This window comes from Mus caroli, unplaced genomic scaffold (assembly GCF_978045245.1).
Source record: "Mus caroli unplaced genomic scaffold, Mus_caroli_1 scaffold_5, whole genome shotgun sequence".
NCBI lineage: Eukaryota > Metazoa > Chordata > Mammalia > Rodentia > Muridae > Mus > Mus caroli.
Window position 1 is genome coordinate 28,120,465 of NW_028227260.1, and position 12,879 is coordinate 28,133,343.

Sequence of the window (12,879 nt, forward strand, 5' to 3'; positions counted from 1 at the left end):
ATCTTGCTTAACTTGATTTAATCAAAAGTGAGTTCCGAGGTAAAGCTGTTATATTCATCTTGGTTTCTTTTGCATAAATGCCTTTACCATTAATCAAAACTAAGCTTTCTTCTATTTGCCTTGGTATTTATTAATTATATAAGAAGAAGGCACACATTCCCAATTCTCATTTGATTGACTTAGTGAGGTAGAGTCTGATTCCTATATACCATTGATTGCTTTCTAGCACAGTGGGTGGAGCTGGTAGGGACCTGAATGATTTCTTTCAAAGCACTGTTGTTATTTGTTTGGTTGGTTGGATTGGTTTGGGTTTTTTTTTTTTTTTTTTTTTTTGGTGGTGGGTTTTTCCTTTTAGATATTTTTCTTTGTATTTATTCCTCTCTCATATATTACACCGTGAGTGCAGTTTTCCCTTCTTCCTCTCCACCCAGTCTCTCCCTCCCCCACCTCTTGTTTCCCCTGGCCCTATCATTCCGACTTTGTCTCCCCTTAGAAAAGTACGGTTCTTCCAGAGACATCAACCAAATACAGCCTAACCATCTACAATAAGACCAGGCATGTATTCTCACACTAAAGCTAGCTGAGTCAACCCAGTAACATGAAAAGGGTCCCAAAAGCCAGCAAAAGAATCAGAGACAGCCCCCAACTCCACTACTAGGAATCCCACAAACTACTGTGCTACACAATCATAACATATATACAGAGGACCTAGGTCAGACTCATACAGGCTCCCTGATCTCTGTGAGCCCACTTGAGTCCCAGTCAGTTACACTGTTTTTTCTTCTTCTTCTTTTTTTAATGGCTTACATTTCCTGTATGAGACAAAATATTCAAAAAACTAAGGATTTCCCAATTGACATTTAAGTTAGTTTTATTCTAACTATTTTATCTCCTTGTTTTCTGGTGATTCATTTCTTTTCAAAATGGATTACTGCAAAAGGAGAGCAAAATGCTAAGGAAGAACAAGTTAACTTTTGTTTAGTTGAAGTTTTACTGTATATTGTAGACCATGGCTTATTGCAATGGTCATCCATTGAGGATTATATAGATTTTTTTCTTCTTTTCCTCTGTAGATCACAATAACAGTATATGGTCCTTGTATAGAATGTAGAAAACATAGAAAGCCACAAGTGAAGTTAGAATCGCTCAACATCGCTTTAGTTATTCTATTTTGTGATTCCCATTTGGGTTGGCATAATAGATTATCACATGTTATAATATCATCTATTCAGCCTAAATCAGCTGATTCTCAAACTCAACTGTTCTGCATTTATTTTCTTGTCCGTAATGTTTCTAATATTTTGATGGTACAAGCCGATTCTTGTATACTGTCAGCCAATTTCAGTGATCTATTTGTTCTTTATCTCACTTGGCATAGCAGAGTAGACTGAGATAACTGATGACTACCTCTTCTAAGCACTATAACTTGACTACACGAAGTTATTCCATCAAGATGTATTAGTCTAAGGACTCCCATAAATGCCTTGTCTTACACTTAGAATTATTATACAAACAACTTGATTAGCGTGAATCTTGTCTCATCACATCAATTGGATTGTCCTCAATCCAAATGGAATCAGCTTGCAAAGAGTAGGAAGTGGCACACAGCCAAGCAGCTAGGTGCTCACATCTATGTGATAATCCAGCAATAGGATATAACTTAAACATGCAGTTGAATCAAGCCAGTATTATTAAGCTGAAAGAGCACAGTGGTTGAACCATTTATGTTCACTTCTTCAGGCAACCATGGGTGGTCTAATCAAGAATATGTCCCACCTGGTTGATTGTTAGATCACTAAAATAATGGATTCTGGCATGGGGTGTAGCTTAGATGATAGAGTGCTCACCTAAGCACCAACACGACCCTAGCAAGGTCCAACCCCCAATATGCCAGTCAGATGTGGTGGTACATGACTGTAATCCTAACCCTAAGGAGGTAGAGGTAAGAATCAGAGGTTCAAGGCCATCATCATCTACTCAGTGAGTTTGAGATCAGCCTGTGTGTACATGAGAGCTTCATTTAAAAAAAAATTAAATGAAATAATAGAGTCTGCACAATAAAATTTGTTGTCTTCCTGTCTCATGTCTTTTTGCCAGGTCAAGATAGTTGATAGATATAGCACAGGCATAGACATAAACTAGCTTTTATAAAACATTTATGTCAGTTAGTTGTACTTTGTTTGGTTTTCTGCTTGAGTGGTTCGTAGAAACCCTGACATCTTCCTTATTTTTCCTTTTGGATTTGCTATAAGCTAAACAATAACGAATTGCATTCAAAAGAAAGACCCAGAGCAGAAGTAACCACTAATCTGTATGCTCACATTGGCTTCCTATAAATTAGACTAGTTAGAAATGTTCCTAAGTATTTTCAAAAGTGTTTAATCCCAATACAATTGCATATCTAAGCAGACTTGGTAGGGCCTTTGGAGGTGTCAAGTCCATCATACTACAGATGAAATCAATGGAGTTTAGGAAAGAGAAGCCGTCTCCCTGAATTCAACCATTTAGTTAGCAGAAAATCAGCCATTTTTACCAAAGCAAAGATATTATCTAGGACAACCATTGATATTCGAGACTACTTGATAGACATCCTAAGGACAGTATTTCTACCTTTATATATAGACATGAGTTTGACATGAGTTAGCCTGGGATGGTGTAACTGTTGACACCATCACAAGTCAGCAAGAAAGAAAAGATAGAGAAGTCCTGGAAAATAAATTGCCTTTTACCACACACATGGAATCCCATGCAGGGCCATACAATTGATAAGTTGATTTGACATAAATTGACACAAAATAAATCTCCAGTTCCACCTCATCCTATTGGTTCACTCACAGGTTATGGTACATGGTTCATGTCTGACCGAGTTAGAGTCTCAGAAATTCCTGAGTAATGGCTGGACATCTGCACATGTCAAGAACAGTTTCAATGTGTCTATTATCCAAAGGGAGGCTACAGTTTTGAATGAGGGAAGACGGAGGAAATCTAAGCCTTCATGCTTTAAAGTAAGATTAAAAACTGAGTGTGATAACTACTTGTAAACAACACTTTTATCCATAAGAGCCATGAAAGGGGCCGAGTTGCAGCTACAGCCGTGTGTTCCCAGTAAGGTCATGTTGCCAATAGAGAGGCTTTGCTCCCGTGCTCACTGACGCCAGCAGCTGCAGAGGTGATTGAGCCCAGAATGAGAACTAGCCTCAGATGAACTCTTCATGACCACGTTTCCCAGGATTATAAATCAAAGGAAAAGCAATTGTTCTAAGTCACATTGGCAATAAAAAGAAACAACTTAGAGCATTGCCTGTTGGAACTTGTTTCTTTATCAGTGACAGTATTTTAATTTAGTCTTTGGTGTGGTTTAGAATCAAGAGCGGCTTGTTCTTTTAGGCATCTCTTGATCTAGGAGCCATCTAGACACGGAGGAAGAATGTTTTCTAATATGTAGGACCTCTTCGATCAGATTTGGATTGGTTTAGTCACTTGTGTCGAGGACAAACATTCCTGTGAATCATCTCCATTTATGCCTATAATTTGAAAGTGCAGCACTACTTTAATGCTTTTTCAGGGATAGTACTCCAAAAGCCTGTTACAAGATGGTTGTGATCCTGCAGGGAATTTCCCTACACTGTGTGTAAATCTTTCTGTATTTCAGTGTATCTGGGAGAAGGGGCTAGAGTACTGATCTTAGAATTCTTCTACTTTAAAAACTTGAGGGTTTGTTTTAGTTGATTCCTTGGCTTTCACTTAGCTTTCCTTACCCTGCCTTCCAAGTTTTTGCTCTAGCCCAGACCTATTGCTTCCTCTAACCTGGTCCTGTATTTGAGTTTACTCCTTTGGTTGTGCTGTTCCTACAAGCCATTCTCTGTCTCCTTGCCTCCACATGTCCAAATTCCACCCATCCTTCAAAGAAAGTCTACTTAAATATCACTTCCTCTAGCAAGCTCTTTTTATTTCTTCTAAATATATATCCTTATTTCTGAACTCTTATAATAATTTTATCTGTAAATCTTTAGTGGTTATGACCTCTTAGCTTCTTGTATAAGTGTTTGGACAATTGCCATCTTGTATTATACTTTGATTTAGAGAAACAAATAAAAGTTACACACTTCTTGAGGGCTAGAACTATGTTTGATTCCCCTTTGCATTTCATACAATGCCTGATATATTTAAGAGGCACTCAGTATGTATTCGACTTATGAAATAAATGGATCCTTCTATGTGTCTCTACATATGTCTATTCTCTGTGAAGTTTTCCCTTTTGACTTAATATTTTCTTGTATTTCCATCCATGTGACTGTATTGCCTTCCTTTTACCATCATTATATTTGCATATAAAACTTCATGCTTATTATTTAAAAGCAAACTCTATTGTGTGTATTGCATTTATTGGAAGTTAAACTTGCAAAGCAGGGTACTGTTTTCATATTCTCCACATAAAATTCAAAGTAGCTAAATTAAGTTACATATTTATTATGTTGTAATTTGGTACCTATTTTTTCCCTGATGACTGCTTGATAGTGAAACATTTGCCATTCATGTCCTGGAAAGACTATGTTCATTGGTTAGCATAACTTTCAGTTTGTTTTGTGTGTTTGCAGAAGAATCTGTGTGAAATTATAAAATCTAGGGTTATAAACATAAGAACTTCCTAGTAGTCAAGAGCTGTCCAAAGCTGAGTGTTCCAGCTTTAGAGATAGAGCTTTCTCTTCTCTACCACGATAACAGAGGATAATCAAGGGGTGAGAAAGAGAATATTTCAGGTATTTTGTGAATATAGCTTTCTACTGAGAAACCTTGAATGTATAATTCCCTTGGATACCTTCCTAGAACACTGTAATCAGTGTTCACATATTAAGATCCCACCAGAACAGCTTAGTTCAGACACATAAACAGAGGAGGAAGCTGGGCGTGGTGGCGCGCACCTTTAATTCCAGCACTCAGGAGGCAGAGGCAGGCGGATTTCTGAGTTCGAGGCCAGCCTGGTCTACAAAGTGAGTTCCAGGACAGCCAGAGCTATACAGAGAAACCCTTTCTCGAAAAACTCAAAAATAAAAAAAAAACTCAAAACAAAAACAAAAACAACAAAAAAAAAAACAGAGGAGGAGGAGGAGAGAGGAAGAGAAGGAGGAGGAGGAGAAAAGACCTTAAGAAATCGTACTAGAAACCTCAAACAGTTCTGGTGACAAAATATTGTATTTGATCATTAAATTTCACCTTGAGTTTCTCATAAGCTAAAGAAATAAGTGAAAAACCAGAACTCCTTCCCCAGTGGGTTGCGTGTCTTCCTACTGAAACTACTGAACCAGAAGAGACCACCTCCAGTAGTTAGACAGGGGCCCTAGTGGAGGGATGGGGACACAAACCCACCTTCAAAATATTTTCACCTAAAATTGCTTATTTAAAAGAAATTCCAGGACAAAAAAATGGAGTAGAGACTGAAGGAATGGCTGGTCAGTGACCATTCATTGGGATCCATCCCATGGGTGGCCATCAGTCCCTGACACTACTACTGATGCAGTGTTGTGCTTGCAGACAGAAGCCTAACATGGCTGTCCTCTGAGAGGCTCTAATAGCAGTTGACTGAGACAAATACAGATACTCATAGCCAAGCATTTTATGGAGGAGAGTTTGGGGACCCCCTATAAAAGAATTAGGGGAAGGATTGAAGGAACTGAAGAGGGGTGCCAACCCTATAGGAAGTGTCAACTAACCTGAACACCTGGGAGCTCCCAGAGACTAAGCCACCAATCAAAGAGCACACATGGGCTGGTCCAAGGCCCTAGGAACATGTAGAAGAGGACTGCCTTGTTTGGTCTCCTGTGAGAGGATATGCTTAACCCTATAGAGACTTGATGCCCTAGGGACAGGGGAAGTACGAAGGGGGGAGCACCCTCTCAGAGGCAAAGGGGGAGGAGGATGGGACAAAGAACTCTGGGAGGGTACACTGGGAGGGATAACATTTGGGATGTAAATAAAGAAAATAAAAGAAGAAAATTATCAAATCAATGCAAACTCAAAATAACGAATAAATAAAATGAGAAGATGCAACTCCTTCCCCAGTGTGTTGCATACTTTCCTACTGAGTAAAATGAGGCATGTGTGCTTCTCTGTGGAGTCAGATCTTTTTCCTGCTGCTTAATTAAATGTGGAATTGGTCATGTGACTCTATATAATTGATATTTTTAATGAAGGTGTAGTTTTACAAAATGCATAGACATAATTATTTTATTCTTCAATCCATTTTTACAGTCCAGTCTTCATTCCCCTCCTGGTCTGCTTTCCCCAACCACTTTACATCCCATAAGCCCTCTCCCCCATTTCTGTCTCCAAGAGGATGCCCCTACCCTCCCACCCACACCCCACTAGACCTCCCCACACCCCCAGGCCTCAAGTTTCTCAAGGGTTAGGTGTATCTTCTCTCACTGAGACCAGACCAGGCAGTTTTCTCCTGTATATGTGTTGGGGGACTCACATCAGCTGGCGTATGCTGCCCGGTATAGAAATCACGTTAAGACAGTGTGAATGTTCTCTTCATCACCCTCCAAGAAAGCAAACATTTTTTTGAGTTTAGATAAGTCACTTCCCATTCATCTATAGTAGTATAATCTTATTTAAGGACATCTAGAATAGCCAGTTAACATGACCTCTATCTACTTGCAAGCATCTTCTGAATCAAGTTATCCTTTAGGTGACAAACTTGTAGTCAAATTCTGTGCAGGTTAATTCAAGGAGCTCTGAGATTAAGAGTCAAGTACTGGACTGGAGAGATGGCTCAGCTGTTAAAGGCTAGGCTCACAACCAAAAATATAAGAGTCAAGTATTTGTGATCTCTGTCAATTATTTGTTGGCAAAAGACAATAAAAATACATATGTTAATTTTACATCATAGGACCATAGAGCAATCCCACAGAGTTTCCACGAGGATGTTCGAAGGGAAAATTGATTCCAAAGCATTATGGGAGAAGTTACAATTTTTAACCAAATGTCAGAGATGAGGAATAGTGTTATTGCCACCAGACTGCTAAGGCCCCAGGGAGGGCTTTGGTGCTTAGCTACTGGGAAAAGCCAATTTGTCAGGTCTGTTATGAAATGTCATTGCATATCTACAGGGCCAAGGCACAAAACCTAAGAGAAAGATGATCTTATGAAATTATTGAAACTTTTATGAGTTGAGGACTTCCATGACTAGTGTAAGAGTGTCTAGTAAGTGAAAATAATTACAAAATAATTTAAAATAATGTATTAATCAAAAGCGACACTGTACTTAAGAATAGCTCACCAGAGCTACAATTCTTTTCATGCTTTGTTTTGTTTTGTTTTGTTTAAGACAGGGTTTCTCTGTGTAATAGCCATGGCTGTCCTGGAACATGTAAACCAGACTGGCCTGGAACTCACAGAAATCTGCTTGCCTCTGCTTCATGAGTGCTGGAATTAAAGTTGTGCTCCACCAATGCCTGGGATTTCTTGCTTTAAAAAAAAAGTCCAATTCCACAGGTTTCAGGTGTCTCTTCCTTTAATATAATAACACTCCATAGTCTATCTTAGATATCCACATAGATAATTCACTCTTCTGAATATTCTCCTTTTCCCGAAAACTTTGTCTTATGTCATTGTCATAGACTGTAATGTAATCCCTTCCTCCTTTCCTCTTCCCTCTCATGTATTCTTGCTGCTTCTTCTGGATTCTGTAGCACCACATACTACTACTACTCAGTATTGATGAAAATTCTGGCTAAGAGACAAACACGTATATTGAAAGCACTGAAAGGATGTGAGGATAACGCCTGCATTTTCTCATTTATGGTTCTAAAATGTGAGCTGTCGAGTAAAAGAAATGCAGCTTCTTTATATCCTAGAAAAGGGAAAGAAGTGTGTCTCCAAATTTGCTGGTGTCTTCACAGACTAACAATCACTTCAGTGCTTACCAGAACTGTATTATTTCATGGGGCACTGAAGCCAGATAAGGTACACTCTGATTCTAGGTATCATGCGTAGTAGTTGGCATAAACACAACAATGAAAACAACTCAGTGACTAATAGCAATATTGGGACAATGTATCAACTGCTTGGCAACGGCTCTGCAAGTATTAAGAAATCAGGTCAAGCACAGTAGCTGATGACAATGATAGACATCATTGTTATGTACCCAAATGCCCACTGACTGGCCTTCAAATATTTTGGTTTTGTTCCTTGTTCCTTTTTAAGGTTTCAATAAATACGTTTGTAAAATTTCAACACAGGGAGGGTCTTACATGTCTATGGCTTCATATTTTTAATTTCATAGACTAGGGAAATGATTATCAAGAAGAAAGTAACTTCTCTGATTTTGCTCAGCTGGTAATTGGCAGGGCTTGGACTGGAATTTCATTTTCTTCTGTTTCAGGTACATACTATCTATTAAATTCAAACTCTGTTAGCAGGGAAGTCACTATTGAAATATATTATGCCCTTAATTCTGTAATGTCTGCAATTTTATTCAATATAGTATAGCCCCTTTCCATTATGAGGCCAATAAATTATTGGTGATTAATTGCATCTTTTGTGTAGCACTGTCTTTTCTTTTTTATTGATTATTTTCTTTATTTACATTTCAAATGTCGTTTCTAACCTCTCCTGTGATGTTGCATATTCTTCTTTTGTCTTTAGTGTCATTTTTTGTACAAACTCAGTTGGCTAGTTATATCACATCAGTAGAAAAGAAGGACCACAAATTTTCATTTAGTCTATGGTTTAAGAATTTCCTTACATATACTTTCTAAATGGACTTAGTCTTTAGACTTTACAGTAATATATCACACTTAAGTGAATAACATATTTATTCATCTTTCTTCTCTTCCATAAGAGAGAATCTTGGAATTACTAATCTATAGATCTCATATTAAACAGATATTTTTTCAGGTACTTTAGTCCAAGTTTTACTGACTATAAAAATTTACAACTATGATGACTATCAATTGAAAAATTACCAGATCATCTATCTTGTCAGATTCATTTCTGACAAGATCAGATGAGATAAGATGTGTTGGGATGGTATAGCTGTAGACTCAGATGAACTTCATAAAATTCTATTTCTTCATATTAAGTAATCAAAATTCCATATGCTATTTATAGTAGTGAATGCTAATTTCACTGAATTGTGGTACTCCTTGCAGCAATGTCCCCTGTCTCTGGAAGAGGAAATTGAATGTATTCCAAGTGAACAATAGGCAATGGAAACACTGTTCAGTGAGTGGATCTGCGGTCCTGAGTGTTCTCAAATCACTCTGCTCAGTTACATAGACATGGGTGATAGGATGATTTGTTTATTTATTGACTTAAAAATTAGAAAATTTACCTTCTCAAAAAAATTAGAGCTTAAAGTTCAAAATCAAGGTGTTGGCTCCTTTAGATGATCCCAGGGAAAGATATTTTCCTATGTCTTAGCTTCCAGAGGGTCATGGAAACCTCTGGTGTTCAAAAGGATTAGTCAATGTATTGAATGCTAATCAGTGGAACAGTCAATCAACAGAAAACCAAAACACCATCCATCTAACTAACTGCAACAAAGTTTCCTCTCCATTCTGCTCAGAGTGTTACTCATCCGAGTACCTCCATTGGTAAGTCCTCCAGCTGGGAAACCAGAAGAGCCTCATGCTGCCTGAAAATCCTTGCTACGGATTTAGGAAAATTTCTAGTGTTTGATTTTAAATCACCATGTCAAAGAGGTAGTAACAAAAGGGCAAGTGTTGGAGCTCTTTTGTGACTCTCACTCTGGTCAATCACAAGAGAAACCAAACCAGATAAACTATTTGCCAAGTGCAGTTTATTTGCTGTAGGGGTGTTGAAATGATCTGGATTGTCTATGGGAAACCAAGCAACTGTGGAATTTCTAAATATTTATTTCGTTTTAGCTCATCATTTCAGGAAAAATATTAACCGTGGCTGTCAATTCCAAGCATCATTAATTTTCAGAAGAGTCAATAAATGTCAGTTTCAAACCAGAAAACTACTAAATCTGCTGCTTTTCACAGAAAATCATCAGCCTCATCACCATCGTTACCATTGTCATCGTGGTCCTCCTCCTTCTTATCATCATGATTGTATGATGCAATATCTAGAAGACAATTTGTTGCAAAATGTGTTCTTGCAGTTAGTTAGAAACTATATATGTGTGATATCTTCTGATTGACACATTGCTACAGGAGGTTGTGATCTCTTATGAATGCCAAATTGCAAACAAAGAAACTGAGGCTCATAGTAGCTAAGCAAATTGTTCAAGGCTATAAAGGTCATGTAGGGCAAGTAAAATCAAAGGCAGATTCATCTTTATCCTGAATCCCATCTCATTCAACTATACTTACATGATGTGACTATTGCCTAGGGGGACTAAAATAACCTGTTCACTGTAGATGCTGTAATGGTATGGGGATATTTATAATTCTGAAATCTAGAAATTTATTGCCCACCTGAGAGAACAGTTTCCTATCTCTGAAGCTTGGTCCAATAGATGCCTGATGACTGTGTCAGCTACTGAAAGAAAGAAAGGCCTGGGACAAGCATTTGCAGCAACCCGACTCAGAACGTGCATTCTCTGTGCTTTGTGTACCTGGTAAGCAGAAATGAGCTTTCTCATATTTTCAAATGAAATAAGTAAAAGGAAACTGCTTTACCTCGTTCATGTTTACCTTATGTTTCAACCTCTTAAAGTAGTTTTGTTTTTAAAATACTTGACAGAAGAAAAACTGTCTACCAAATCAAGGTTCGTTTGTTTTTTGTTTGTTTTTGTTTGTTTGTTTGTTTTTTGTGTTTTGTTTTTTGAGACAGGGTTTCTCTGTGTAGCCCTGGCTGTCCTGGAACTCACTCTGTAGACCAGGCTGGCTTCAAACTCAGAAATCCGCCTGCCTCTGCCTCCATAGTGCTGGGATTAAAGGCGTGTGCCACCACCACCAGGTGTTTGTGTTTTTTGTTTGTTTGTTTGTTTTGTTTTTGTTTTTAAGGTGTCATATTGCTGACACCATCTATGCTTCAAGAAGGGTTTACCTCTGCTTTAGATAGGGCTTCTAATGAACACTGGACACTGGAATTTGACTCAAACCAAACCAGGAACCAAACACTATGGTTTGCCACACTCATTTGCAGAAACTTCAGACCAATTGAAGCAAAATACTCTCACTGAATATTTTGTGAATATTTTTCATTGTGGCCTCAATGAATGTGCGCTGTTGTTGGGATTTCCCCGTAGTACAGCACATTGATTCAAACTGATGCCAGTGCCATCTATTTTTCTGGAGTTAGTGAATCCAAACTAACATAGGGCTTCTCAAAATTATCTCAATATTGAACATGAATTAAATTGAGATGCACGTAGTCTTTTCAAATTCAGTGCTTGACTGATGACTTTGCTGCGGTCACAAACTTAGAGCTTTCCTGTTTGGAAAGCCTGCCTCTGCCTTGGTGCAATGACTCAATCCCTCCCATGCTCTGAAAATCTCTGGATCATTCAAGCCATACGCCCACCTATGTTATGTGAGAGCATGAACATTAAACAAATATGAAATTACTATTTTTTCCTTTAAAATATATAGACTATATGTAGATATAGAAAATGGATTTTGGCTTCACTATTTTTCTCAAATATGTTATACACATCCCTGCCTCTGTATATATATATATATATATATATATATATATATATATATATATATATATATATGCAGTTCCTCTGGCTCCGTATTATTTTATAATTATTTTCTTGCAGGTCTTTGCTCAAATGTCATCTAAATGATGGATACTTTCTTTAATTACTTAGCAAGAAAAGCACTTCCCATGCATTTTGTTTCTTTTTATGGTACCCAAGTGACACTTGAACAATGATATCTTTATGTTTAGTAGTTTATTGATTGTCCCCTCACACCGGAACATAAGCTGTCTGGGAACAAATGTTATATTGCTTACTGTCCTATCTTCAGTTCTTACAATAATCTCTGTTATGTGGGACACACTCAATCAATATTTAGAAAAAAAAAAGACTGGAAACCCTCACATGAAACAAAATAGCATATGGTTGACAGAATGCAGCTTTGGGAGCCAGAGTATCTCAGTTTCACTGTAAGACCTGCCATTAACTTGCTGGGGTTTGGGATAAATTATCTTACTTCTCTGGGGTAAGCTTCTTCACTGGTCAAGTGAGAACATTTGCTCCTTCTTTACCTGACTCTGGGGAACTTTGTAAGGTTCAGAAGAAATAACATATGAGGAAATCTTCGGAAAAGAAGACAGCAGTAGGTTTGTGTTTCCCACCAGCTTGTTGAGATCAGTTGTTCTTCAAGAAACCTTTCTCCCTGGCTTAGACCATTTAAGCATCCTGTCTTCTCATCATCTTAAACTGAGATAAGTCCCAGCAGACTAGTAACAAATGAGCTTCTAGTTAAGACGCCTGGCCAGTCTCAATCTCTTGGTAGAAGGTACCCAAAGCTCAAGAGCAAATGTAGCTAAAGCCAAAATCTTAGCTGATTATTTCTTGCCAAATTTTTCACAATTCTTAAGATTAAACTGCACATTGGAGACAGGAAGGTAGACAAAAGACCCATTCAGATAACTCACAAACTACATTAGAAGCCTCATACCTCTTCAGTATCTCAAGTGACCCTGGATCATTATACCCAAGGAAACAAGGAAGTGACATCTTTCTTGGCATCCTACTGGAGCCTCTATGGGCTTATTACAGATACACATTGAACAAGTCATCAGAAATCATAAGATATTTCATTGTCCTGGCAGATGTCCACAAGCCCCAACCCCAAATTCAATACTGTGGAACAACAAACTATTGATTAGTAACTGAAGGAAATGTATGTGAATAACAGTTTGTACATACAAAAATTCTAATTCAAAGACTAT